The 27,006-nt window shown below is 37.9% G+C and overlaps 1 long non-coding RNA gene across 1 annotated transcript; it reads right to left on the bottom strand.

Moving 5' to 3' along the window:
* LOC139528495 (uncharacterized) lies at positions 1-26,516 on the bottom strand. Its single transcript, XR_011665606.1, has 2 exons — positions 26,316-26,516; positions 1-2,260 (listed from the first exon to the last, which is right to left on the bottom strand). It is a non-coding gene; the product is annotated as an uncharacterized lncRNA (long non-coding RNA).
* Between the last annotated feature and the right edge of the window lie 490 nt (positions 26,517-27,006).

The following is a 27,006-nucleotide window of genomic DNA, read 5'->3' as shown; positions in this document are numbered from 1 at the left end:
AACATTTTAAAAGTATTACTGTAGCACTATAATTATATATATATGACACATTCCACATGAATCTACAATTGGTAATATGCATTTTGTAACATAATCTCTTATTCAAAATAAAATACATCATAAAAAAACATCAGCCCTAAAAGTTTTAACATATTTGGCATAATAACAATCATTTAAATAACTTCTTTATATATACATTTATGCACTTAATTTAATAGGTTAACAAGTATATGTTACATACAATTATGACAAAATGATAATCATTGATAACATGTACAACAAGATACAAAATAGCCCACAACTGATGCTTACAGTAAATCAATTCAATACAAATGACGTATTGTTAGCTTTGACAAATGCTGTGTAATTTTTTGGTTCAAATAGTTGTGTAGCAAAACGTAAGAACGTCATATACTTTATTATTTCCTTAGAGCATAAAAAATAAAAGCTGCCTTCACAAACACTATTATTATCTGTTTCTACGTTTGTTTATCTTACTTTTTATTTTTCATAACCGAAAATTGAAAAAGAACCAAGGACATTCGTGTATCTTGTATTGTATTTTTATAGTATATTCCTTTTTTACATTTAGGCAGAATATAAATACAACTAATGCTCTTTAAGGTGTATGCCTGTTATCTATTTCTCACATGAAGAGATATTTCTTTTGTCATACTACTGCATGGAATGTGATACGAAAATTGTGTAATTTGATTGACTTATTCAGCATCTTGAAGCAATATTGCGGCATTTCTTATGGCTATTCATTGGGTCATTAATGACTTTGAAAGGTCAAAACGATGCACATATCCTCCATGGCAAAGGAGATATGCGATTTTTCCATCATATACAAAACACTCGCACTTTAACCTGCAAATATTATTTTTGTCAAATTTTATAACATTCTGAAGGGTACAACAAATTTCAAAATGTCAATAGTTCGAGTTTGATGCCAGAACAGGATATCTGATGTCATGTTGGTACATCAATTATGTGCAAAAAAACTATCTATATATTAAGGTTGTCAACGAGTACTCGAGTACTCAAGTATTGCTCGGTAGTACTGAGCATCGAATACCAAAAGGATACTCTACTAATCAGTTTCCTGTTAGAACACCCTTTTTATATAAAATTAATTTTCCTGTGAATGCCCATCTGACAATTAAATAGTAATCAAGGATTAATCATAGTTAGAATACGTTTTGTTAAACATGCTTGTGCTTAATTGTCATTTAAAATGGCCCCAAGAAGAAGTCGTCTATACACGAGGACAGTTTCCCTGAGCTAACATTTTAGTAAAAAATGTGGACCTTAGCCTATCCGCTACATCCGTGCAATTAGAGCAAACATTTTCGTCTGCAGGACTGTTTGTTAAAAAATTGTGAACCAAGCTTTCAGAAATAGTTGGCAATAATATTACTTAATAAACACAAATTTGTAGCACCCTCTTGTGGCCCCAAATGAATGTATAATCACACATTTTTTAAATGATCAAAGACTTTTCTTTATGGTTACCAAATACTGTTGTTTAATCTGGTTTGACTTTGACCCCACCATGCATACATTTTAAATTGGTTATTTCAATTAAACGTTCAAGCAATCTTTCTTTAATAACCACCACCCATTAAATTTTAATAAAAATGCCGTCCTTCCTTCACCCCCCCCCCCCCATACAATTAATTCTTGTTTTTTTTTTGCCTAAAAAAGTGGATATACCTTATATCTAAATAAAGTATGTCCATCATTAAAATGGTCTGATTAAGTTGCTGTTTAGGCATCAATTATATTTCTTATTTTTGTAATAAATTACATTGCACCAAGTAAATGCTAACACACAATGATAATACACATGTACCAATACACCGTATATCAGGTTATTTTTGCGTCAAATTTTGTATGCAGTTTGGGCCTTTGAAAAGTTAAATAATCACTGCTTTTATTCTTTTCTCCTTTCATGGCCAAGTACAATCCATTTGAATGAACAAAAACATTGGGGTATAATAACTACCGATTAAGTTGCACAAAATTTCCAGATATACAGTATAATTTTATATTATTGGGTGATATAAAAACATGTCTATTTATATTCAATATTGTTTAATCTCATAAAGCAGTCAATTAATGTGTTTCTATCATTAACATAAATGATATCAAAAGGTCTGGAGTAATAAATAACAGCTTTGTCACTTTCCTCAATTCGTTGTTGATTTTTTAGTTTATTAAAATGATCCTGCGACATTTCCAACAATGTTAGTATCACCTGAAACAAAACAACAATAATCAATATATATGTACATTTCCAAAAAAAAAAATGAGGGTAAATTTGGTAAATATGAATAAAAGTTCCAGTCTCCCCCACGTTCAACATTTTTTATAGGTCCAAGGGCAAAAACTTTGTTCTTTAAAACGCTTTATAAATATCTTATAGAAATGTAAGCTTTGGAATGCTTCAGTGCAACTTTCAATGTAATTGATATTTTCAAGAGGCATAACTCTTTTAAAAACAATTGATCGGCACTGATTATCGAACTTATCTGAGACTTTGCTGATATAAGTTTCATAAAAATCTGGCAAGAATTGTATACAAGATAGCGCTAACAATGCAACTTTCCATGTAATTAATTCCAAGGGGCATAACTCTTTTAAACATAGTAGATTTTCAAACTTGTCCAAGACATTGCTGATATAAATCTATGATATAAGATTCATAAAAATCTGGCAAGAATTATACACATGAGAGTGCTAGCAATGCAATTTTCCATGTAATTAATATTTCCAAGGGACATAACTCTTTTAAAAATAGTTGATCGGCACTGATTTTCGAACTTGTCCTAGACATTTCTGATATAAACCTATGATATAAGATTCATAAAAATATGGCAAGAATTATACACATGAGAGTGCTAGCAGTGCAATTTTCCATGTAAATAATATTTCCAAGGGACATAACTTTTTTTAAATAGTTGATCGGCACTGATTTTCGAACTTGTCCTAGACATTTCTGATATAAACCTATGATATAAGTTCATAAAAATCTGACAAGAATTGTACATGTGAGAGCGCTAACAAGACCTGACAGACAAACCGAAGGACAGATGGACAGACGGACTCCCGATATTTCTATGTCCATTAATACAACCAATTTTTCAAAGTGTCATCTCTGATTAGTGAGCAAAAAAGCTACAATAAATTAAAAGAATAGTTATTAAATTCAGGGCCAAACCCTTGAATTTAGGTTAATGGAATAGCTTTTCCAAGAGGAGCAAGGCAAAACTTGCATATTTTTTATGCCATGAAAGGGGGGAATGAAGCGTTCCCTGTATTTTTCTGATACAATATCCAGTAATTTTTTGAAATTATTTAGAAATAAACCATGAGCAACACACAATTGAAAATGTATGTGGCTCTTACAAGGTGATGCCTTCAAACAGTTGTTGCTATTATTCAAATGTCTCGAATGTGTCAAGCAATTTTTAATACTGTATTTTAGAAAAAAAATTTAATAACATTTTATACTTCATATCTTGCTGATCTGATTCATATCTTTTATATGTCAATCATGTCAATGAAGGTGTTACCTAACACTACAGGGATATAACTCTGTAAAATCAGCTAAACATTTAATCACGTTGTGTTGTTAAGGAAATATTTAGCTTCTCAATGATCAAAATTATTGTTTGTCAAACTGCTATGTAACCATTGCATTTTTCTGATAAAATGGTTGGTTCAATCTTTTTAATTTTTTTATGTTTTTGTCAGAGTCAAAGTAAATGCTTTGTCAAAATTTTATGAAAATTAAACGGATCAAATTGATTTTAGTGAAGGTGTTGGGTATCACCATAAGGTGCATACTTAATATTTACATCTGTTTTGTTTACTATAATTCCTGGCATCGTAAGTTTTGTCATTTTTAAGGTCTTTCCTCTACGCGAGGAAAGACCTTATTGTTTTTCTAATGTTTTTTTTTTTTTTTTTTTCTTTTTTTTCTTCCAACATTTTCTTGACATGCCCGCATCTTGTTTCTTTTGAAGTTATGAATACCAAATATTAACCATCGATAGACCTCATCATGAAGTATTACCAGATGATATTGTTAAGGATTTTATCATCCCCATATGAAGTTATCTTCCTTTTATTGATTTTTTTTCAACATAGCCCCCCCTTCGTTGTTTTTAAAGATATCATGACCTTATTTGGACAATAGGTACATCTCATCATGATGTATTACCGTATGAGGTTGAATAGGATTTCATCTTCCACTATGAGAGTTATATCCCCTTGAAACGATTTCTTTCCTTTGCATTTTTCTTAAAAAGTATTAGAGATAGAATCGATTTGAAAACGGCAACATGTACAAGACCACATAGCAATGTTAATGAACATATACAATTATTTTGTTATTAACCCTTATAAGGAGTTATTCCCCTTGATAAATTGTACACAATTTTAGAAAAAATCTATTTCGAGAACCGGAAGTCGTAGAGACCTGGGACCTTCACCAATAATATCTAATGCATGTGACCTTCAATATGCACCCAAGGTCAAAGGTCAAAGGTCACAGAGTGCAAAAAAAAATGACGCTGCAATTTCAAGCTTACATATTAGGAAAACGATAAGACTTTGCTGCCTACATACAGCGTATAAAATGTTCCTCTCGACGAGCTCTACATTTTATATAATAAGCCCAAAAATTTCTGACCGTCTGTTCAAAAGTTACAACGGTGTGATTCTTATAAGTATAGTATTTTGTGTATATCTTTTTAAAGGTAACATATATCAACCTACTACAAACTGTAAAGATGATCAGTAATTCAAGACCTTCAATTTGAGGTCAATGTCAGGTCATGATGAAATTTCACCTTGATCTTCACATTATACTATGACCTTAACCTTGTGATATTTGAAAGGTCAAGTGGTCCTGAGTTGAATGGTGATAGTCCCATGTCTCTACGACTTCCAGTTCTTAAGTTTTGTATTGCATCATATATTTGATGATATAACAAAAACCAGATTCAACAGTAAAAGTAATAATAATAAATAAAATAATGGTGTGGTTCAAAGTATGACGGGATACATAAGTACAGTTTCACGTCAAATGTATATCATAAAAAACAGACTAAACAGAAAAAGTAGTCTAATATATTGATAACTATGAAAGATAGACACTTTAAATAGCAATAATGGTAAGCAAGAAGAGATCTGCAAATTAGTCAAAGTATGCCGAAATTGCTCCTATCGCGGCTCCTATTTTTTGCTTATAAAGCCGTCCATTAAAATCGATAATGTTGTTCTTTAAAATTGATCTGAGGAAATAGATTAAATCATCCGTAGGTGGGCATTTGATTTTGTAATCTGATTTATCAAACTGATCATACGAAATTCTAACTGCCGATAATAATTCATCAATCGGGCAATTAGTGTACATTGAAACTACATCAAAACTACACAGCCAGCAATCTGCATTAGGCTTAACTCTTTCCAACTTGTATATTAGATTAGACGTATCCTTTATATACGTATGTTGTTTTTGTACCATAGGTACTAAAACATAATCGATATCGCATCCAATAAATTCTGTGACAGTACAAATCTGAGATATGATTGCCCGACATGGTGGTATTATGTTATCAATGTTAAACCCATTTATATTGATTTTTACTTATTTTGATTCATTTAATCGGTGTATTTTAGGCAAGCTATGCATATACCCAGGCGGCCCATAATCAATTTGAATACCGTTATTAAGGTAATTAAATGTGGCGTAATCTATAACACCTTTGGTGTACATGCCTTTGACATATGTATTGATAATACATCTGAGTGCTTTTAGGGTCAAAGTTTTCCAATTTGGTGTAATGTTGTGTATTTAATTGGCGATCGCCTTTAAAATGGGAATTGACCTTATCTAAAATAACATCATTGTTACATTTATCGGCTTTCTTTATGATTAATGATTCATCATTTTACAGAGAAAAAATGCCGAACCTCTATGAAAAACTTAGATTGTTTCGAAATTTTCGAATTTGCATTGAAGATAGTTGACACCCTAACCCACTCTTACAGAAAAGTTAATTAAAAATGTTCTACGGCAATACTTTTGTCTGCACTAGGTGCAAAGGGAAGCTGGGTAGCTGAGATCTACTTGAGAAAAAATCCAGGGTGCTGTTTGGCTTAGTTTTGTTTGTAAGTAGATCCACACTTAGGGTCGGACACCCTGACCAACCCTCACAGAAAAGTTAATTAAAAATGTTCTACGGCAATACTTTTGTCTGCACTACGTGCAAAGGGAAGCTAAGTAGCTCAGGTATACTTGAGAAAAAATCCAGGGTGTTGTTCGGCTTCGTGTTGGTTTTAAGTAGGTCCACAGTTGGGGTCGGACACCCTTACCCACCCTAACAAAAAAGTAAATAAAAAAATGTTCTACGGCAATACTTTTGTCCGCACTAGGTGCAACAGGAAGCTTTGTAGCTGATGTCTACATGATAAAAAATTCAGGGTGTTGTTCGGCTTAATTTAATTTTTTTTTACTAGGTCCAAAGTTGGGGTCGCACACCTACCCAACCCTCACTAAAAATTTTATTTAAAATGTTCTACGGCAATAATGTTGTCTGCGCTTCGTGCAAAGGGAAGCTGGGTAGCTGATGTCTACTTGATAAAAAGTAAAGGGTGTTGTTCGGCTTAATTTTTTTTAAACCAGGTCCAAAGTTTGGGTTGGACATCCTAACCCACTCTTACAGAAAAGTTAATTAAAAATGTTCTACGGCAATACTTTTGTCTGCACTAGGTGCAAAGGGAAGCTGGGTAGCTGAGATCTACTTGAGAAAAAATCCAGGGTCCTGTTTGGCTTAGTTTTGTTTGTAAGTAGATCCACACTTAGGGTCGGACACCCTGACCAACCCTCACAGAAAAGTTAATTAAAAATGTTCTACGGCAATACTTTTGTCTGCACTACGTGCAAAGGGAAGCTAAGTAGCTCAGGTATACTTGAGAAAAAATCCAGGGTGTTGTTCGGCTTCGTGTTGGTTTTAAGTAGGTCCACAGTTGGGGTCGGACACCCTTACCCACCCTAACAAAAAAGTAAATAAAAAAATGTTCTACGGCAATACTTTTGTCCGCACTAGGTGCAACAGGAAGCTTTGTAGCTGATGTCTACATGATAAAAAATTCAGGGTGTTGTTCGGCTTAATTTAATTTTTTTTTACTAGGTCCAAAGTTGGGGTCGCACACCTACCCAACCCTCACTAAAAATTTTATTTAAAATGTTCTACGGCAATAATGTTGTCTGCGCTTCGTGCAAAGGGAAGCTGGGTAGCTGATGTCTACTTGATAAAAAGTAAAGGGTGTTGTTCGGCTTAATTTTTTTTAAACCAGGTCCAAAGTTTGGGTTGGACATCCTAACCCACCCTTAGAGAAAAGTTAATAAAAAATACTCTACGGCAATACTTTTGTCTGCACTAGGTGCAAAGGGAGGCCGGGTAGCTAATGTCTACTTGATAAAAAATCCAGGGTGTTGTTCGGCTAATTTTTTTTTCTTGGTCCAAAGTTGGTGTCCGATACCCTATCCCATCCTTACAGAAAAGTTAATAAAACATGTTATATGGCAACACTTTTGTCTGCACTAGTTGCAAAGGGAAGCTGGGCAGCTGAGGTCTACTTGAGAAAAAATCAAGGGTGTTGTTCGGCTTAGTTTTGTTTTCAAGTAGGTCCACAGTTGGGGTCGATCACCCTAACCCACCCTTACAGAAAAGTTTATTTAAAATGTTCTACCGCAATACTTTTATCTGCACTAGCTGCAAAGGGAAGCGAAGTAGCTAAGGTCTACTTGAGAAAAAATCCAGGGTGTTGTTCGGATTAGTTATGTTTTTATGTTGGTCCGCAGTTGGGGTCTGACACCATAACCCACTTTTACAGTAAAGTTAATTAAAAATGTTCTACGGCAATACTTTTGTCTGCACTAGTTGCAAAAGGGAAGCTAAGTAGCTGAGGTCTACTTGAGAAAAAATCAAGGGTGTTGTTCGGCTTAGTTTTGTTTTTAAGTAGGTCAACAGTTGGGGTCGGACACCCTAACCCACCCTTACAGAAAAGTTAATTAAACATGTTCTCCGGCATTACATTTGTAAGCACTGGGTGCAAAGGGAAGCTTTGCAGCTGAGTTCTACTTGAGAAAAAATTCAGTTTTTTTTTTGGTTTAGTTTTGTTTGTAAGTATGTTCACAGTTGATGTCGGACACCTTAACCCACCCTAACAGAAAAGTTAATTAAAAATGTTCTACGACAATACTTTTGTCTGCACTAGGTGCAAAGGGAAGCAACGAACTGGGGTATACTTGAGAAAAACTCCAGGGTCTTCGTCGGCTTAGTTTTGTTTTTAAGGAGGTCCACATTTGGGTTCGGACACCCTAACCCACCCTTACAGAACAGTTAATAACAAATGTTCTCCGGCAATACTTTTGTACGCACTAGGTCGAAAGGGAAGTAGGGTAGCTGATGTCTACTTGATAAAAAGTCCAGGGTGTTGTTCGGCTTATTTTTTTTTTACTAGGTCCAAAGTTGGGGTCGGACATCCAATCCCACCCTTACAGAAAATTTAATAAAACATGTTCTACGGCAATACTTTTGTCTGCACTAGCTATATAGGTGCAAAAGAAAGCTGGGCAGCTGAGGTCTACTTGAAAAAAAATCAAGGGTGTTGTTCGGCTTAGTTTTGTTTTTAAGTAGGTCCACAGTTGGGGTCGGACACCCTGACCCACCCTTACAGAAAAGTTGATTAAAAATATTCTACGGCAATGCTTGTGTCTGCACTAGTTGCTAAGGGAAGCTAACTAGCTAAGGTCTACTTGAGAAAAAAATCCAGGGTGTTGTTTGGCTTAATTTCTTTTTTTTTAAGTAGGTCCAAAGTTTGGGTCGGACACCCTATCCCACCCTTACAGAAAAGTCTATAAAACATGTTCTACGGCAATACTTTTGTCTGCACTAGTTATATAGGTGCACAGGGAAGCTGGGTAGCTGATGTCTACTTGATAAAAAATCCAGGGTGTTGTTCGGCTTAGTTTTGTGTGTAAGTAGATCCACAGTTGGGGTCGGACACAATAACCTACATTTACAGAAAAGTTAATTAAAAATGTTCTACGACAATACTTTTGTCTGCACAAAGTTGCAAAGGGAAGCTACCTAACTGAGGTCTACTTGAGAAAAAATCCAGAGTGTTGTTCGGCTTAATTTTTTTTAACTAGGTCCAAAATTTGGGTCGGACACCCTATTCCACCCTTACAGAAAGGTTAATAAAACGTGTTCTACGGCAACACTTTTGTCTGCACTAGCTATATAGGTGCAAATGGAAGCATGGCAGCTGAGGTGTACTTGAGAAAAATTCAAGGGTGTTGTTCGGCTTAGTTTTGTTTTTAAGTAGGTCCACAGTTGGGGTCGGCGACCCTAACCCACCCTTACAGAAAAGTTAATTAAAAATGTTCTACGGCAATACTTTTGTCTGCACTAGTTGCACAAGGGAAGCTAAGTAGCTGAGGTCTACTTGAGAAAAAATCAAGGGTGTTGTTCGGCTTAGTTTTGTTTTTAAGTAGGTCCACAGTTGGGGTTGGACACCCTAACCCACCCTTACAGAAAAGTTAATTAAACATGTTCTCCGGCATTACATTTGTAAGCACTAGGTGCAAAGGGAAGCTTGGCAGCTGAGTTCTACTTGAGAAAAAATTCAGGTTTTTTTTTGGCTTAGTTTTGTTTGTAAGTATGTCCACAGTTGATATCGGACACCTTAACCCACCCTAACAGAAAAGTTAATTAAAAATGTTCTACGACAATACTTTTGTCTGCACTAGGTGCAAAGGGAAGCAACGAACTGGGGTATACTTGAGAAAAACTCCAGTGTCTTGGTCGGCTTAGTTTTGTTTTTAAGGAGGTCCACATTTGGGTTCGGACACCCTAACCCACCCTTACAGAACAGTTAATAACAAATGTTCTCCGGCAATACTTTTGTACGCACTAGGTCGAAAGGGAAGCAGGGTAGCTGATGTCTACTTGATAAAAAGTCCAGGGTGTTGTTTGGCTTATTTTTTTTTTTACTAGGTCCAAAGTTGGGGTCAGACATCGTATCCCACCCTTACAGAAAATTTAATAAAACATGTTCTACGGCAATACTTTTGTCTGCACTAGCTATATAGGTGCAAAAGGAAGCTGGGCAGCTGAGGTCTACTTGAAAAAAAATCAAGGGTGTTGTTCGGCTTAGTTTTGTTTTTAAGTAGGTCCACAGTTGGGGTCGGACACCCTGAACCACCCTTACAGAAAAGTTAATTAAAAATATTCTACGGCAATGCTTGTGTCTGCACTAGTTGCTAAGGGAAGCTAACTAGCTAAGGTCTACTTGAGAAAAAAATCCAGGGTGTTGTTTGGCTTAATTTCTTTTTTTTTAAGTAGGTCCAAAGTTTGGGTCGGACACCCTATCCCACCCTTACAGAAAATTTAATAAAACATGTTCTACGGCAATACTTTTGTCTGCACTAGTTATATAGGTGCACAGGGAAGCTGGGTAGCTGATGTCTACTTGATAAAAAATCCAGGGTGTTGTTCGGCTTAGTTTTGTGTGTAAGTAGATCCACAGTTGGGGTCGGACACCCTAACCTACATTTACAGAAAAGTTAATTAAAAATGTTCTACGACAATACTTTTGTCTGCACAAAGTTGCAAAGGGAAGCTACCTAACTGAGGTCTACTTGAGAAAAAATCCAGGGTGTTGTTCGGCTTAATTTTTTTTAACTAGGTCCAAAATTTGGGTCGGACACCCTATTCCACCCTTACAGAAAGGTTAGTAAAACGTGTTCTACGGCAACACTTTTGTCTGCACTAGCTATATAGGTGCAAATGGAAGCATGGCAGCTGAGGTGTACTTGAGAAAAATTCAAGGGTGTTGTTCGGCTTAGTTTTGTTTTTAAGTAGGTCCACAGTTGGGGTCGGCGACCCTAACCCACCCTTACAGAAAAGTTAATTAAAAATGTTCTACGGCAATACTTTTGTCTGCACTAGTTGCACAAGGGAAGCTAAGTAGCTGAGGTCTACTTGAGAAAAAATCAAGGGTGTTGTTCGGCTTAGTTTTGTTTTAAAGTGGGTCCACAGTTGGGGTTGGACACCCTAACCCACCCTTACAGAAAAGTTAATTAAACATGTTCTCCGGCATTACATTTGTAAGCACTAGGTGCAAAGGGAAGCTTGGCAGCTGAGTTCTACTTGAGAAAAAATTCAGGGTTTTTTTTTTTGGCTTAGTTTTGTTTGTAAGTATGTCCACAGTTGATGTCGGACACCTTAACCCACCCTATCAGAAAAGTTAATTAAAAATGTTCTACGACAATACGTTTGTCTGCACTAGGTGCAAAGGGAAGCAACGAACTGGGGTATACTTGAGAAAAACTCCAGGGTCTTGGTCGGCTTAGTTTTGTTTTTAAGGAGGTCCACATTTGGGTTCGGACACCCTAACCCACCCTTACAGAACAGTTAATAACAAATGTTCTCCGGAAATACTTTTGTACGCACTAGGTCGAAAGGGAAGCAGGGTAGCTGATGTCTACTTGATAAAAAGTCCAGGGTGTTGTTCGGCTTATTTTTTTTTTTACTAGGTCCAAAGTTGGGGTCGGACATCCTATCCCACCCTTACAGAAAATTTAATAAAACATGTTCTACGGCAATACTTTTGTCTGCACTAGCTATATAGGTGCAAAAGGAAGCTGGGCAGCTGAGGTCTACTTGAAAAAAAATCAAGGGTGTTGTTCGGCTTAGTTTTGTTTTTAAGTAGGTCCACAGTTGGGGTCGGACACCCTGACCCACCCTTACAGAAAAGTTAATTAAAAATATTCTACGGCAATGCTTTTGTCTGCACTAGTTGCAAAGGGAAGCTAACTAGCTAAGGTCTACTTGAGAAAAAATCCAGGGTGTTGTTCGGCTTAATTTCTTTGTTTTTAACTAGGTCCAAAGTTTGGGTCGGACACCCTATCCCACCCTTACAGAAAAGTCTATAAAACATGTTCTACGGCAATACTTTTGTCTGCACTAGCTATATAGGTGCACAGGGAAGCTGGGTAGCTGATGTCTACTTGATAAAAAATCCAGGGTGTTGTTTGGCTTAGTTTTGTGTGTAAGTAGGTCCACGGTTGGGGTCGGACACCCTTACCTACATTTACAGAAAAGTTAATTAAAAATGTGCTACGACAATACTTTTGTCTGCACAAAGTTGCAAAGGGAAGCTACCTAACTGAGGTCTACTTGAGAAAAAATCCAGGGTGTCGTTCGGCTTAATTTTTCTTAACTAGGTCCAAAGTTTGGGTCGGACACCCTATTCCACCCTTACAGAAAGGTTAATAAAACGTGTTCTACGGCAACACTTTTGTCTGCACTAGCTATATAGGTGCAAATGGAAGAATGGCAGCTGAGGTGTACTTGAAAAAAATTCAAGGGTGTTGTTCGGCTTAGTTTTGTTTTTAAGTAGGTCCACAGTTGGGGTCGGCGACCCTAATCCACCCTTACAGAAAAGTTAATTAAAAATGTTCTACGGCAATACTTTTGTCTGCAATAGTTGCACAAGGGAAGCTAAGTAGCTGAGGTCTACTTGAGAAAAAAATCAAGGGTGTTGTTCGGCTTAGTTTTGTTTTTAAGTGGGTCCACAGTTGGGGTTGAACACCCTAACCCACCCTTACAGAAAATTTAATTAAAAATGTTCTACGGCAATACTTTTGCCCGCAAGGGAAGCTGGGTAGCTGATGTCTACTTGATAAAAAATCACGGGTTTTGTTCGGCTTAGCTTTGTTTTTAAGTATGTCAACAGTTGGGGTCGAACACCCTAACCCTACCTTACATAAAAATTAATTAAAATGTTCTACTGCATTACTTTTGTACGCACTAGGTGCAAAAGAAAGAATTGTAGCTGATGTCTACATGATAAAAAATTCAGGGTGTTGTTCGACTTAATTTTACTTTTTTGACTAGGTCCAAAGTCGGCCATCCTATCCCACCCTTACAGAAAAGTTAAAAAAAATGTTCTACGGGAATACTGTTTTCCGCACTAGATGCAAAGGGAAGCTCGGTAGCTGATGTCTACTTGATAAAAAATCCAGAGTGTTGTTCGGCTTAATTTTTTTTTACTAGGTCCAAAGTTGGGGTCCGATATCCTATCCCACCCTAACAGAAAAGTAAATAAACCATGTCCTATGACAATACTTTTGTCTGCACTAGGTGCAAAGGGAAGCTGGACAGCTGAGGTCTACTTGAGAAAAAATCAAAGGTGTTGTTCGGCTTAGTTTTGTTTTTAAGTAGGTCCACAGTTGGGGTCGGACACCCTAACTCTACCTTACACAAAAAATAATTACAAATGTTCTACGGCAATACTTTTGTACGCACTAGGTACAAAAGGAAGCAGGGTAGCTTGTGTCTACTTGAGAAAAAAATCCAGGGTGTTGTTCGGCTTAACTTTTTGTTAACTAGGTCCAAAGTTGGGGTCGGACACCCTAACCAACCCTTACAGAAAAGTTAATTAAAAATGTCCTACGGCAAAACTTTTGTCTGCGCTAGGTGCAAAGGGAAGCCGGGCAGCTGAGGTCTATTTGTGAAAAAATCCAGAGTGTTGTTCGGCTTAATTTTTTTTTTTAAAAGGTCCAAAGTTCGGGTCGGACACCCTAACCCACCCTTACAGAAACGTTAATTAAAAATGTCCTACGACAAAACTTTTGTATTCACTAGGTGCAAAGGGAAGCTGGGCAGCTGATGTCTATTTGAGAAAAAATTCAGGGTGTTGTTTGGCTTAAATTTTTTTTTTAACTAGGTCCAAAGTTGGAGTCGGACAACCTATTCCACCCGTACAGAAAAGTTAATAAAAAATGTTCTACGGCAATACTTTTGTCTGCACTAGCTATATAGGTGAAAAGGGAAGCTGGGCAGCTGAAGTCTACCTGAGAAAAAATCCAGGGTGTTGTTTGGCTTAGTTTTGTTTGTAAGTAGGTCCACAGTAGGGATCGGACACCCTAACCCACCCTTACAGAAAAGTTAATTAAAAATGTTCTACGGCAATGCTTTTGTCTGCACTAGTTGCAAAGGGAACCTTAGTAGCTGAGGTCTACTTGAGAAAAAATCCTGGGTGTTGTACGGTTTAGTTTTGTTTTTAAAGTAGGTCCAAAGTTGGGGTCGGACACCCTAACCTACCCTTACAGAAAAATGAATTAAAATTGTTCTACTGCAATACTTTTGTCTGCACTAGGTGCAGAAGGAAGCTGGGTAGCTGATGTCTACTTGATAAAAAATCCAGGGTGTTTTGCGGCTTAGTTTTGTATTTAAGTATGTCCACAGTTGAAGTCGGACCCCCTTCCCCAACCTTACAGAAAAGTAAATAACAAAAATGTTCTACATCAATACTTTAGTCTGCACTAGGCGCAAAGAGAAGCTTGATAGCTGATATCTACTTGAGAAAAAAACCAGAGTGTTCTTCGGCTTAGTTTTTTTTAAAGTAGGTCAAAAGTTGGGATCGGTGACCCTACCCCACCCTTTAAGAAAGATTAATAAAAATTGTTCTCCGGCAATGATTTTGTTTGCATTAGGTGCAAAGGGAAGCTGGTAGCTGATGTCTACTTGATAAAAAAAATCCAGGGTGTTTTTCGGCTTAGGTAGGTCAAAAGTTGGGGTCGCACACCCTACCCTACCCTTTAAGAAAAGTTAATAAGCATATGTTGTACGGCAAAACCTTTGTCCGCATTAGGTGGAAATAGAGCTGCTTACTGATGTTAACACGAGAAAAATCTAGGGTGTTGTTCGGCTTAGTTTTGTTTTTAAGTAGGTCCACAGTTGGGTCGGACATTCTAACCAACCCTTACAGAAAAGTTAATTTAAAATGTTCTAAGGCAATGCTTTTGTCTGCACTTGTTGCAAAGGGAAGCTAAGTAGCTGAGGTCTACTTGAGAAAAAATCCTCGGTGTTGTTCGGTTTAGTTTTGTTTTTAAGTAGGTCCAAAGTTGGGGTCGGACACCCTAATCTACCCTTTCAGAAAAGTTAATTAAAAATTTTCTACGGCAATACTTTTGGCCGCACTAGGTACAGAAGTAAGCTGGGTAGCTGATGTCTACTTGATAGAACATCCAGGGTGCTGTTCGGCTTATTCTTTTTTATAACTATGTCAAAAGTTGAGGTCGGACACCCTACCCCATCCTCACAGAAAAGTTAATAAAAATTGTTCTACCACAATAATTGTGTGTGCACTAGGTTCAAAGGGCAGCTAGGTAGCTGATGTCTACTTGATAAAAAATACAGGTTGTTTTGCGGCTTAGTTTTGTTTTTAAGTATGTCCACAGTTGGAGTCGGACACTCTACCCCAACCTTACAGAAAAGTTAATAAAAAAAATGTTATACGACAATACTGTAGTCTGCACTAGGTGCGAAAGAGAAGTTGGATAGCTGAGATCTACTTAAGAAAAAATCCAGGGTGTTCTTCAGCTTAGGTTTTTTTGAAAGTAGGTCAAAAATTGGTGTCGGACACCCTACCCTACCCTTTAAGAAAAGTTAATAAACATATGTTGTACTGTAAAACCTTTGTCCGCACTAGTAGGAAATGGAGCTGCGTAGCTGAGGTCAACACGAGAAAAATTGAAGGTGTTGTTTGGCTTTTTTTTTTCTTTTAAAGTAGGTCCAAAGTTGGGGTCGGACACCCTACCCAAACCTTACAGAAAAGTTAATAAAAAATGTTCTACGGCAAAACTTTCGTCCGCACTTGGTGCAAAGAGATACTTAGTAGCTGATGTCTCCTAGATAAAAAAAATCCAGGGTGTTGTTCGGCTTAGTTTGTTTTAAAGTATGTCCACAGTTGGGGTCGGACACCCTAACCCACCCTTACAGAAAAGTTAATTAAAAATATTCTACGGCAATGCTATTGTCTGCACTAGTTGCAAAGGGAAGCTAAATATAAGTAGCTGAGGTCTACTTGAGAAAAAATCCAGGGTGTTGTTCGGCTTAGTTTTATTTTTAAGTAGATCCACAGTCGGGGACGGACACCCTACCGCACCCTTACAGAAAAGTTAATAAAAATAGTTTGTACGGCAAAACTTTTGTCCGCACTAGGTGGAAATGGAGCTGCATAGCTGAGGTCAACAAAAGAAAAAATCCAGGGTGTTATTCGGCTTAGTTTTGCTTTTAAGTAAGTGTCCGACTAGGTCCAAAATTAGGGTCGGACACCCTACCCCACACTTACAGAAAGGTTAATAAAAATTGTTCTACCGCAATAATTTTGTGTGCACTAGGTGCAAAGGGACGCTGGGTAGCTGATGTCTACTTGATAACAAATCCAGGTTGTTTTGCGGCTTAGTTTTGTTTTTAAGTATGTCCACAGTTGAGGTCGGACACCCTTCCCCAACCTTACAGAAAAGTTAATTAAAAAAATGTTCTACGACAATACTTAAGTCTGCACTAGGTGCAAAGAGAAGCTGGTAGCTGAGGTAAACTTGAGAAAAAATCCAGGGTGTTGTTCGGCTTAGTTTTATTTTGAAGTAGATCCACAGTCGGGGACGGACATCCTACCGTACCCTTACAGAAAAGTTAATAAAACTATTTTGTACGGCAAAACTTTTGTCCGCACTAGGTGGAAATGGAGCTGCGTATCTGAGGTCAACAAAAGAAAAAATCCAGGGTGTAGTTTGGCTTAGTTTTGCTTTTAAGTAGGTGTCCGACTAGGTCCAAAATTAGGGTCGGACACCCTACCCCACACTTACAGAAAGGTTAATAAAAATTGTTCTACCGCAATAATTTTGTGTGCACTAGGTGCAAAGGGACGCTGGGTAGCTGATGTCTACTTGATCAAAAATCCAGGGTGTTTTGCGGCTTAGTTTTGTTTTTAAGTATGTCCACAGTTGAAGTCGGACACCCTTCCCCAACATTACAAAAAAGTTAATTAAAAAAATGTTCTATGACAATATTTTAGTCTGCACTAGGTGCAAAGAGAAGCTGGTATCTGAGATCTACTTGAAAAAAATCCAGGGTGTTGTTCGGCTTAGGTGTTTTTCTTAAGTAGGTCAAAAGTTGGGGTCGTCACCCTACCCTACCCTTTAAGAAAAGTTAATAAACATATGTTGTACGGCAAAACCTTTGTCCGCACTAGGTGGAAATGGAGCTGCTTACTGAGGACAACACGAGAAAAATTTAGGGTGTTGTTCGGCGTAGTTTTTTTTCTTTTAAAGTAGGTCCAAAGTTGGGGTCGGACACCCTACCCAAACCTTACAGAAAAGTTAATAAAAAATGTTCTACGGCTAAACTTTCGTCCGCACTAGGTGAAAAGGGAAGCTTAGTAGCTGATGTCTCCTCGATAAGAAATCCAGCTTAATGTTCGGCTTAGTTTTGTTTTTAAGTAGGTCCACAGTTGGGTCGGACATTCTAACCCACCCTTACAGAAAAGTTAATTTAAAATGTTCTAAGGCAATGCGTTTGTCTGCACTTGTTACAAAGGGAACCTAAGTAGCTGAGGTCTACTTGAGAAAAAATCCTCGGTGTTGTTCGGTTTAGTTTTGTTTTTAAGTAGGTCCAAAGTCGGGGTCGGACACCCTAACCTACACTTTCAGAAAAGTTAATTGAAAATGTTCTACGGCAATACTTTTGTCCGCACTAGGTGCAGAAGGAAGCTGGGTAGCTGATGTCTACTTGATAGCACATCCAGGGTGCTGTTCGGCTTATTTTTTTTTTTATTAACTAGGTCCAAAGTTTTGGTCGGACACCCTACCCCACCCTCACAGAAAAGTTAATAAAAATTGTTCTACAACAATATTTTTGTGTGCACTAGGTTCAAAGGGCAGCTAGGTAGCTGATGTCTACTTGATAAAAAATCCAGGGTGTTTTGCGGCTTAGTTTTGTTTTTAAGTATGTCCACAGTTGGGCTCGGACACTCTACCCTAACCTTACAGAAAAGTTAATAGAAAAAATGTTGTACGGCAAAACTTTAGTCTACACTAGGTGCGAAAGTGAAGCTGGATAGCTGAGATCTACTTAAGAAAAAATCCAGGGTGTTCTTCGGCTTAGGTTTTGATTGTGAAAGTAGGTCAAAAGTTGGTGTCAGACACCCTACCCTACCCTTTAAGAAAAGTTAATAAACATATGTTGTAAGGCAAAACCTTTGTCCGCACTAGGTGGAAATGGAGCTGCGTATCTGAGGTCAACACGAGAAAAATTTAAGGTGTTGTTTGGCTTATTTTTTTTCTTTTAAAGTAGGTCCAAAGTTGGGGTCGGACACTTTACCCCAACCTTACAGAAAAGTTAATAAAAAATGGTCTACGGCAAAACTTTCGTCCGCACTAGGTGCAAAGAGATGCTTAGTAGTTGATATCTCCTCGATAAAAAATCAAGGGTGTTGTTCGGCTTAGTTTGTTTTTAAGTAGGTCCACAGTTGGGGTCGGACAACCTAGCCCACCCTTACAGAAAAGTTAATTAAAAATATTCTACGGCAATGCTATTGTCTGCACTAGCTGCGAAGGGAAGCTAAGTAGCTGAGGTCTACTTGAGAAAAAATCCAGGGTGTTGTTCGGCTTAGTTTTATTTTTAAGTAGATCCACAGTCGGGGACGGACATCCTACCGCCACCTAACAGAAAAGTTAATAAAAATATTTTGTACGGCAAAACTTTTGTCCGCACTAGGTGGAAATGGAGCTGGATAGCTGAGGTCAACAAAAGAAAAAATCCAGGGTGTTGTTCGGCTTAGTTTTGCTTTTAAGTCGGTGTCCGACTAGGTCCAAAATTAGAGTTTGACACTCTACCCCACCCTCACAGAAAAGTTAATAAAAATTGTTCTACCACAATTATTTTGTGTGAACTAGGTACAAAGGGCAGCTAGGTAGCTGATGTCTACTTGATAAAAAATCCAGGGTGTTTTGCGTCTTAGTTTTGTTTTTAAGTGTGTCCACAGTTGGGGTCGGACACTCTACCCTAACCTTACAGAAAGGTTAATAGAAAAAATGTTCTACGACAATACTTTAGTCTGCACTAGGTGCGAAAGAGAAACTGGATAGCTGAGATCTACTTAAGAAAAAATCCATTGTGTTCCTCGGCTTAGGTTATTTTTTTGAAAGAAGGTCAAAAGTTGGTGTCGGACACCCTACCCTACCCTTTAAGAAAAGTTAATAAACATATGTTGTACGGCCAAACCTTTGTCCGCACTAGGTGCAAATGGAGCTGCGTATCTGAGGTCATCACGAGAAAAATTTAAGGTGTTGTTTGGCTTTTTTTTTTCTTTTAAAGTAGGTCCAAAGTTGTGGTCGGACACCCTACCCCAACTTTACAGAAAAGTTAATAAAAAATGTTCTACGGCAAAACTTTCGTCCGCACTAGGTGCAAAGAGATACTTAGTAGCTGATGTCTCCTCGATAAAAAATCCAGGGTGTTGTTCGGCTTAGTTTGTTTTTAAGTAGGTCCACAGTTGGGGTCGGACACCCTAACCCACCTTTACAGAAAAGTTAATAAAAATATTTTGTACGGCAAAACTTTTGTCCGCACTAGGTGGAAATGGAGCTGGATAGCTGAGGTCAACAAAAGAAGAAATCCAGGGTGTTGTTCGGCTTAGTTTTGCTTTTAAGTAGGTGTCCGACTAGCTCCAAAATTAGGGTCGGACACCCTTCCCCAACCTTACAGAAAAGTTAATTAAGAAAATGTTCTACGACAATACTTTAGTCTGCACTAGGTGCAAAGAGAAGCTGGTAGCTGAGATCTACTTGAGAAAAAATCCAGGGTGTTCTTCGGTTTTTTTTTTTTAAAGTAGGTCAAAAGTTGGGGTCGTCACCCTACCACACCCTTTAAGAAAAGTTAATAAACATATGTTGTACGGCAAAACCTTTGTCAGCACTAGATGGAAATGGTGCTGCTTAGCTGAGGTCAACATGAGAAAGGGTGTTGTTCGGCTTATTTTTTTTTTCTTTGAAAGTAGGTCCACAGTTGGGGTCGGAAACCCTACCCCTCCCTTACAGAAAAGTTAATAAAAAATGTTCTACGACAATACTTTCGTCCGCATTATGTGAAAAGGGAAGCTTAGAAGCTGATGTCTACTTGATAAAAAATTCAGGGTGTTGTTCGGCATAATTTTTTTTTTAACTAGATCCAAAGTTGGGGTCGCATATCTACCTAACCCTAACTAAAATTTTTAATAAACATGTTCTACGGCAAAACTTTTTTCCGCACAAGGTGCAAAGGGAAGCTGGTAAGCTGATGTCTACTTAATAAAAAGTCCTGGACGTTGTTCGGTTTAATTTTTTTTTAAGTAGGTCCAAAGTTGGGGTCGGACATCCTATCCCACCCTTACAGAAAAGTTAATTAATTTGTTCTACGGCAATACTTTTGTCTGCACTAGCTATATAGGTGCAAAGGGAAGCTGGGCAGCTGAGGTCTACTTGAGAAAAAATCAAGGGTGGTGTTCGGCTTAGTTTTGTTTTTAAGTAGGTCTTCAGTTGGGGTCGGACACGCTAACCCAACCTTAAAGAAAAGTTAATTAAAAATGTTCTACGGCAATACTTTTGTCTCCACTAGTTTCAAAGGGGAGCTAAGTAGCTGAGGTCTACTTGAGAAAATATCCAGGGTGTTGTTCGGCTTAGTTTTGTTTTTTTATTAACTAGGTCCCAAAGTGAGGTCGGACACCCTACCCCACCCTTACAGAACAGTTAATACACATTGTTCTACGGCAATACTTTTGTCTGCACTAGGTGCAAAGGGAAGCTGGGTAGCTGATGTCTACTTTGTTAAAAAAAAATCCAGGGTGTTTTTCGGCTATGTTTTGGTTTTAAGTAGGTCCATAGTTGGGGTCGGACACCCTACCCCAACCTTACAGAAAAATTAATAAAACAAAATGTTCTACGGCAATACTTTAGTCTGCACTAGGTACAAAGAGAAGCTGGGTAACTGATATCTACTTGATAAAAAATCAAGGATGTTCTACGACTTAGGTCCACAGTTGGGATCGGACACTAACCCACCCTTAGAGAAAAGTTAATAGAAATATGTTGTGCGGCAAAACCTTTGTCCTCACTAGCTGAAAATGGAGCTGCGTAGCTGAAGTCAACATGACAAAAAATCTAGGGTGTTCTTCGGGTTAGTTTTTTTCTTGAGTAGGTTCAAAGTTGGGGTCGGATATCCTATCCCACCCTTACAGAAAATGTAATAAAAAATGTTCTACGGCAAAAAAAAACTTCTGCAATAGGTGCAAAAGGAAGCTGGGTAGCTGATGTCTACTTGATAAAAAATCCAGAGTTTTGTTCGGCTTACTTTTTTTTTTAAGTAGGTCCGAAATTGGGGTCGGACCTCCTATCCCACTCTTACAGATAGGTTAATAAAAAAAATGTTCTACCCAATACTTTTGTCCGGACTAGGTGCAAAGGGAAGCTGGGTAGCTGGGTCTACTTGAGGACAAATCCTAGGTGTTGTTCGGGTTAGTTTTGTTTATGTAGATCCAAAGTTGAGGTCGGACATCCTATCCCACCCTTACAGAAAAGTTAATAAAAAAATGTTCTACGGCAATAATTTTGTCCGCACTAGGTGCAAAGGGAAGCTTGGTTGCTGATGTATACTTGATAAAAAATCCAGGATGTTGTTCGGCTTAATCTTTTTTTTTTTACCTAGGTCCAAAGTTTGGGTCGGAAACATTACCAAACCCTCACCAAAAATGTTTATTAATAATGTAGTACGGCAAAACTTGTGTCTGCACTAGATGCAAAGGAAATCTGGGTAGCTGAGGTCTACTTGACAAAAAATCAAGGGTGTTTTTCGGTTTAGCTTTGTTTTTAAGTATGTCCACAGCTGGGGTCGGACACCATACCCCACCCTTTAAGAAAGGTTAATAATAAAAAATGTTCCACGGCAAAACTTTTGTCCGCACTAGGTGGAAAGGGAGCTGGGTAGCTGAGGTCAACATGATAAAAAATCTAGGGTGTTGTTCGGCTTAGTTTTTTTCTTTTACAGTAGGTCCAAAGTTCGGGTCGGACACCCTACCCACCCTTACATACAAGTTAATAAAACAATGTTCTAAGTCAATACTTTTGTCCCCACTAGGTGCAAAGGAAGCTGGGTTGCTGATGTCTACTTGATTAAAAATACAGGGTCTTTTTCGGCTTAGTTTTGTTTTTAAGTAGGTCCACAGTTGTGGTCGGACAGACTACTCCACCCCTACAGGAAAGTTAATAAAAAATGTTCTACGGCAATTCTTTTGTCCGCATTAGGTGAAAAGGGAAGCTTAGAAGCTGATGTCTACTTGATAAAATATTAAGGGTGTTGTTCGGCTTCATTTTTTTTTAACTAGGCCCAAAGTTGGGGTCGGACACCCTACCAAACCTTTACTGAAAAGTTTATTAAGAATGTTCTACGGCAAAACTTGTGTCTGCAATTGGTGCAAAGGGAAGATGGGTAGCTGAGGCCTATTTGAAAACAAATCCAGAGTGTTGTTCGGGTTAGTTTTTATGTAGGTCCAAAGTTGAGATCGGACACCCTACCCCACCCTTTAATAAAAATATGTTGTACGGCAAAACCTTTGTCCGCACTATGTGGAAATGGAGCTGCGTAGCTGAAGTCAACATGAGAAAAAACCTTATGTGTTCTTCGGTTTAGTTTTTTCTTGAGTAGGTCCACAGTTGGAATCGGACATCCTATCCCACCCTTACAGAAAAGTTAATAAAAAAAAGTTCTACGGCAAAACTTTTGTCTGCAATAGGTGCAAAGGGTAGCTGGGTAGCTGATGTCTACTTGATAAAAAATCCAGAGTTTTGTTCGGCTTAGTTTATTTTTTAAGTAGGTCCAAAGTTGGGGTCGGACATCATATCCCACCCTTACAGATAGGTTAATAAAAAAATGTTCTACCCAATACTTTTTGTCTGCACTAGGTGCAGAGGGAAGCTGGGTAGCTCATGTCTTCTTGATAAAAAATCCAGAGTTTTGTTCGGCTTACTTTATTTTTTAAGTAGGTCCAAATTTGTGGTCAGACATCCTATCCCACCCTTACAGATAGGTTAATAAAAAAAAATGTTCTACCCAATACTTTTGTCCGTACTAGGCGCAAAGGGAAGCTGGGTAGCTGAAGTCTACTTGAGGACAAATCCAGGGTGTTGTTCGGGTTAGTTTTGTTTATGTAGGTCCAAAGTTGAGGTCGGACATCCTATCCCACCCTTACAGAAAAGTTAATAAAAATATGTTCTACGGCAATACTTTTGTCCGCACTAGGTTCAAAGGGAAGCTGGGTTGCTGATGTGTACTTGATAAAAAATCCATGGTGTTGTTCTGCTTAATTGTTTTTTTTTTTAACTAGGTCCAAAGTTTGGGTCGGACACCCTACTCAACCCTCAAGAAAAAGTTTATCAATAAATTTGTACGGCAAAACTTGTGTCTGCACTAGGTGCAAAGAGAAGCTGGGTAGCTGAGGTCTACTTGATAAAAAATCCAGGGTGTTTTCGGCTTAGTTTTGTTTTTAAGTAGGTCCACAGTTGGGGTCGGACACCCCAACTCAACCTTTAAGAAAAGTTAATAAAAATATGTTGTATGGCAATACTTTTGTCCGCACTAGGCGAAAATCGATCTGGGTAGCTGGGGTCAACATGATAAAAACTCTAGGGTGTTGTTCGTCTTAGTTTTTTTTTCTCAAGTAAGTCCAAAGTTCGAGTCGGACACCCTACCGACCCTTACAGAAAAGTTCATAAAAAATGTTCTACAACAATACTTGTGTCTGCACTAGGTGCAATGGGAAGCTGGGTAGCTGAGGTTTACTTGTAAAAAAATCCAGGGTGTTGTTCGTCTTAGTTTTTTTTTTAAGTAGGTATATAGTTGGGATCGGACACCCTACCCCACCCTTACAGAAAAGTTAATAAAACATGTTCTACGGCAATTATTTTGTCTGCACTAGGTGCAACGTGAAGCTGGGTAGATGGTGTCTACTTGAGAAAAACATTCAGGGTGTTGTTTGGCTTAGTTTTGTTTTTAAGTAGGTCCATTGTTTGGTCGGACACCCTACCCCACACTTACAGAAAAGTTAATAAAAAATGTTCTACGGCAATACTGTTGTCTGCACTAGGTGCAAAGGGAAGCTGGGTAGCTAAGGTCTACTTGCAAAAAAATCCCGGGTGTTGTTCGGCTTCGTTTTTATTTCATGTAGGTCCAAAGTTGGGGTCGGACATCCTATCCCTATATTACAGAAAAGTTAATAAAAACAAATTCTAAGGCAATACTTTTGTCCGATTTAGGTGCAAAGGGAAGCTGGGTTGCTGTTTTCAACTTGATAAAAAATCCCGGGTGTTGTTCGGCTTATTTTTGTTTTAAACTAGGTCCAAAGTTGGGGTCGGACACCCTAACCAACCCTTACTAGAACGTTTATTTATAAAGATGTACGGCAAAACTTGTGTTTGCACTAGGTGCAAAGGGAAGCTGGGTAGTTGAGGTCTACTTGATAAAAATCCAGAGTGTTCGTCGGCTTAGTTTTGATTTTAAGTAGGTCCACAGTTTGAGTATGACACCGAAAGTTAATAAAAAATGATCTACGGCAATACTTTTGTCCGCACTAGGTGCAAAGGGAAGCTGGATAGCTGAGATCTACTTAAGAAAAAATCCAGGGTGTTCTTCGGCTTAGGTTTTTTTTTGAAAGTAGGTCAAAAGTTGGTGTCTGACACCCTACCCTACCCTATAAGAAAAGTTAATAAACATATGTTGTACGGCAAAACCTTTATCCGCACTAGGTGGAAATGGAGCTGCGTATCTGAGGTCTACTTGATAACAATACAGATGTTTTTCGGCTTAGTTTTGTTTTTAAGTAGATCCACAGTTGCGGTCGGACACCTCACCCCAACCTTACAGAAAAATTAATAAAACAAAATGTTCTACGGCAAAACATTTGTCTGCACTAGGTGCAAAAGGAAGCTGGGTAGCTGAGATCTACATTCGAAAAAATCCAGGATGTTCATCGGCTTAGTTTTTTTTTTTAAAGTAGGTCAAAAGTTGGGGTCGGACACCCTACCCCATCCTTTAAGAAAAGTTAATAAAAATATGTTGTACGGCAAAACTTTTGTCCGCATTAGGTGGAAATGCAGCTTGATAGCTGAGGTCAACATGAGAAAATTCTAGGGTGTTGTTCGGCTTAGGTTTTTTCTTTTAAAGTAAGTCCAAAGTTGGGGTCGGACACCCTACCTCGCCCTTACAGAAAAGTTAATAAAAAATGTTATACGGCAGTACTTTTGTCTGCACTAGGTTAAAAAGGGAAGCTGGGTAGCTGAGGTCTACTTGAGAAAAAATCCAGGGTTTTTGACTTAGTTTTTTTTTTTTATAGTAGGTCTGAAGTTGGGGTCGGAAACCCTGCCGCAGACTTACAGAGAAGTTAATACAAAATGTTCTACGGGAATATTTATGTCCGCACTAGGTGCAAAGGGAAGCTGGGAAGCTGGGTAGCTGAGGTCTACTTGAGAAAAAATGCAGGGTGTTGTTCGACTTATTTTTTTTTCTTTTAAAGTAGGTCTAAAGTTGGGGTCGGACACCTTACCCAACCCTTACAGAAAAGTCAATAAAAAAATGTTCTACAGCAATACTTTCGTCCGCACTAGGTGCAGAGGAAAGCTGGGTAGCTGATGTCTACTTGATAAAAAAAATCCAGGGTGTTGTTCGGATTAGTTTTTTTTAAAGTAGGTCCAAAGTTGGGGTCGGACACCCTTTTACCACCATTACAGAAAAGTTAATAAAAAATGTTCTACAGCCAAACTTTCGTCCGCACTAGGTGCAAAGGGAACATGGGTAGCTTATGTCTACTTGAGAAAAATCCAGGGTGTTCTTCGGCTTAGTTTTTTTAAAAGTAGGTCCAAAGTTGGGGTCGGACATCCTACCCACCCTTAGTGAACAGTTAATGACAAATGTTCTACGGCAATACTTTTGTCCGCACTAGGTGCAAAGTGAAGTTTAATAGCTGAGGTCTACTTGAGAAAAACCCAGGGTCTTGTTCGGCTTAGTTTTATTCAAAGTAGGTTCAAAGTTGGGGTTGGACACCCTTCTTCACCCTTACAGAAAAGTTAATAAAAATTTTCAACGGCAATACTTTTGTCTGCACTAGGTGCAAAGAGAAGCCGGGTAACCTAGGTCTACTTGATAGAAAATCCAGGTTCATTTTGGAATATCAGTGATAAAAGCTTTTTAAAAAAGGGAGAAATAACGTTCAATATAATACAGTTCATATTTTAATCAAATGTAACCTTTGGCAAGCATTTGCAAGGACAGAACTGTTCTTCAAATTTCAAAACAAATAAATCAAGAATTTCTACAATTAACCATTTAAGAAATCATAATACAAATCAATAAACTTACTGCAAAGGTTTAAATCCAACATGCCAGGACTTCATTTAATAGATTTTGTTTTACTTCAATAACGACAAGTATTACCTGTGTAACATGATACATTTGAATGACATAATGACAGTATGAAGACAAACCCCCTTTGCACTTTTTAGTTTTGCACTGTATGACACGATGTCGTTGTTTAGAAATATTTTAATCGCATGTATTGTTGACAGGGAATTTCCGTTATCAACGCACAGAAAAACGTTCGGTATTTTTATATACTTTTAAAAAGACAGACACTTAACATAATTTTCTTCAGTACTCAACGCATCACCCCGACAACATAGTAAATCGATTGTAATATCGACATTAAAAACACTTGTAATTTTATTTGACAATAGATTTCTAGGTGATGAAAAATTACTACAATAAATTAAATAGTGGTCGATATTTTCATTGATTAAACCACAGGAACAATTAATACTTTGTATCAAATTTGATTTGATAGAGTCAGAATGCAGAACGCTTCATCTGTTGTAAAAAACGCAAATGGTCTTCCTCGAAAAAAAAATCGCGGAGATTTTTTTGTTTCTATATTATAGTTTATGCAACTTTCGTTTAAACAAAACAATTAAGCAATAGGTCTAACATTTCTGTCCAAAGGATTCCACAATGTAATGAATGATGAAAAAGACTAGAGTAGTTGATGAATGGTTTA

This window comes from Mytilus edulis, chromosome 1, assembly GCF_963676685.1.
Source record: "Mytilus edulis chromosome 1, xbMytEdul2.2, whole genome shotgun sequence".
Lineage (NCBI taxonomy): Eukaryota > Metazoa > Mollusca > Bivalvia > Mytilida > Mytilidae > Mytilus > Mytilus edulis.
Note: the sequence above shows the minus strand (reverse complement) of the source record. Positions and strands in the feature narration are given on the sequence as shown.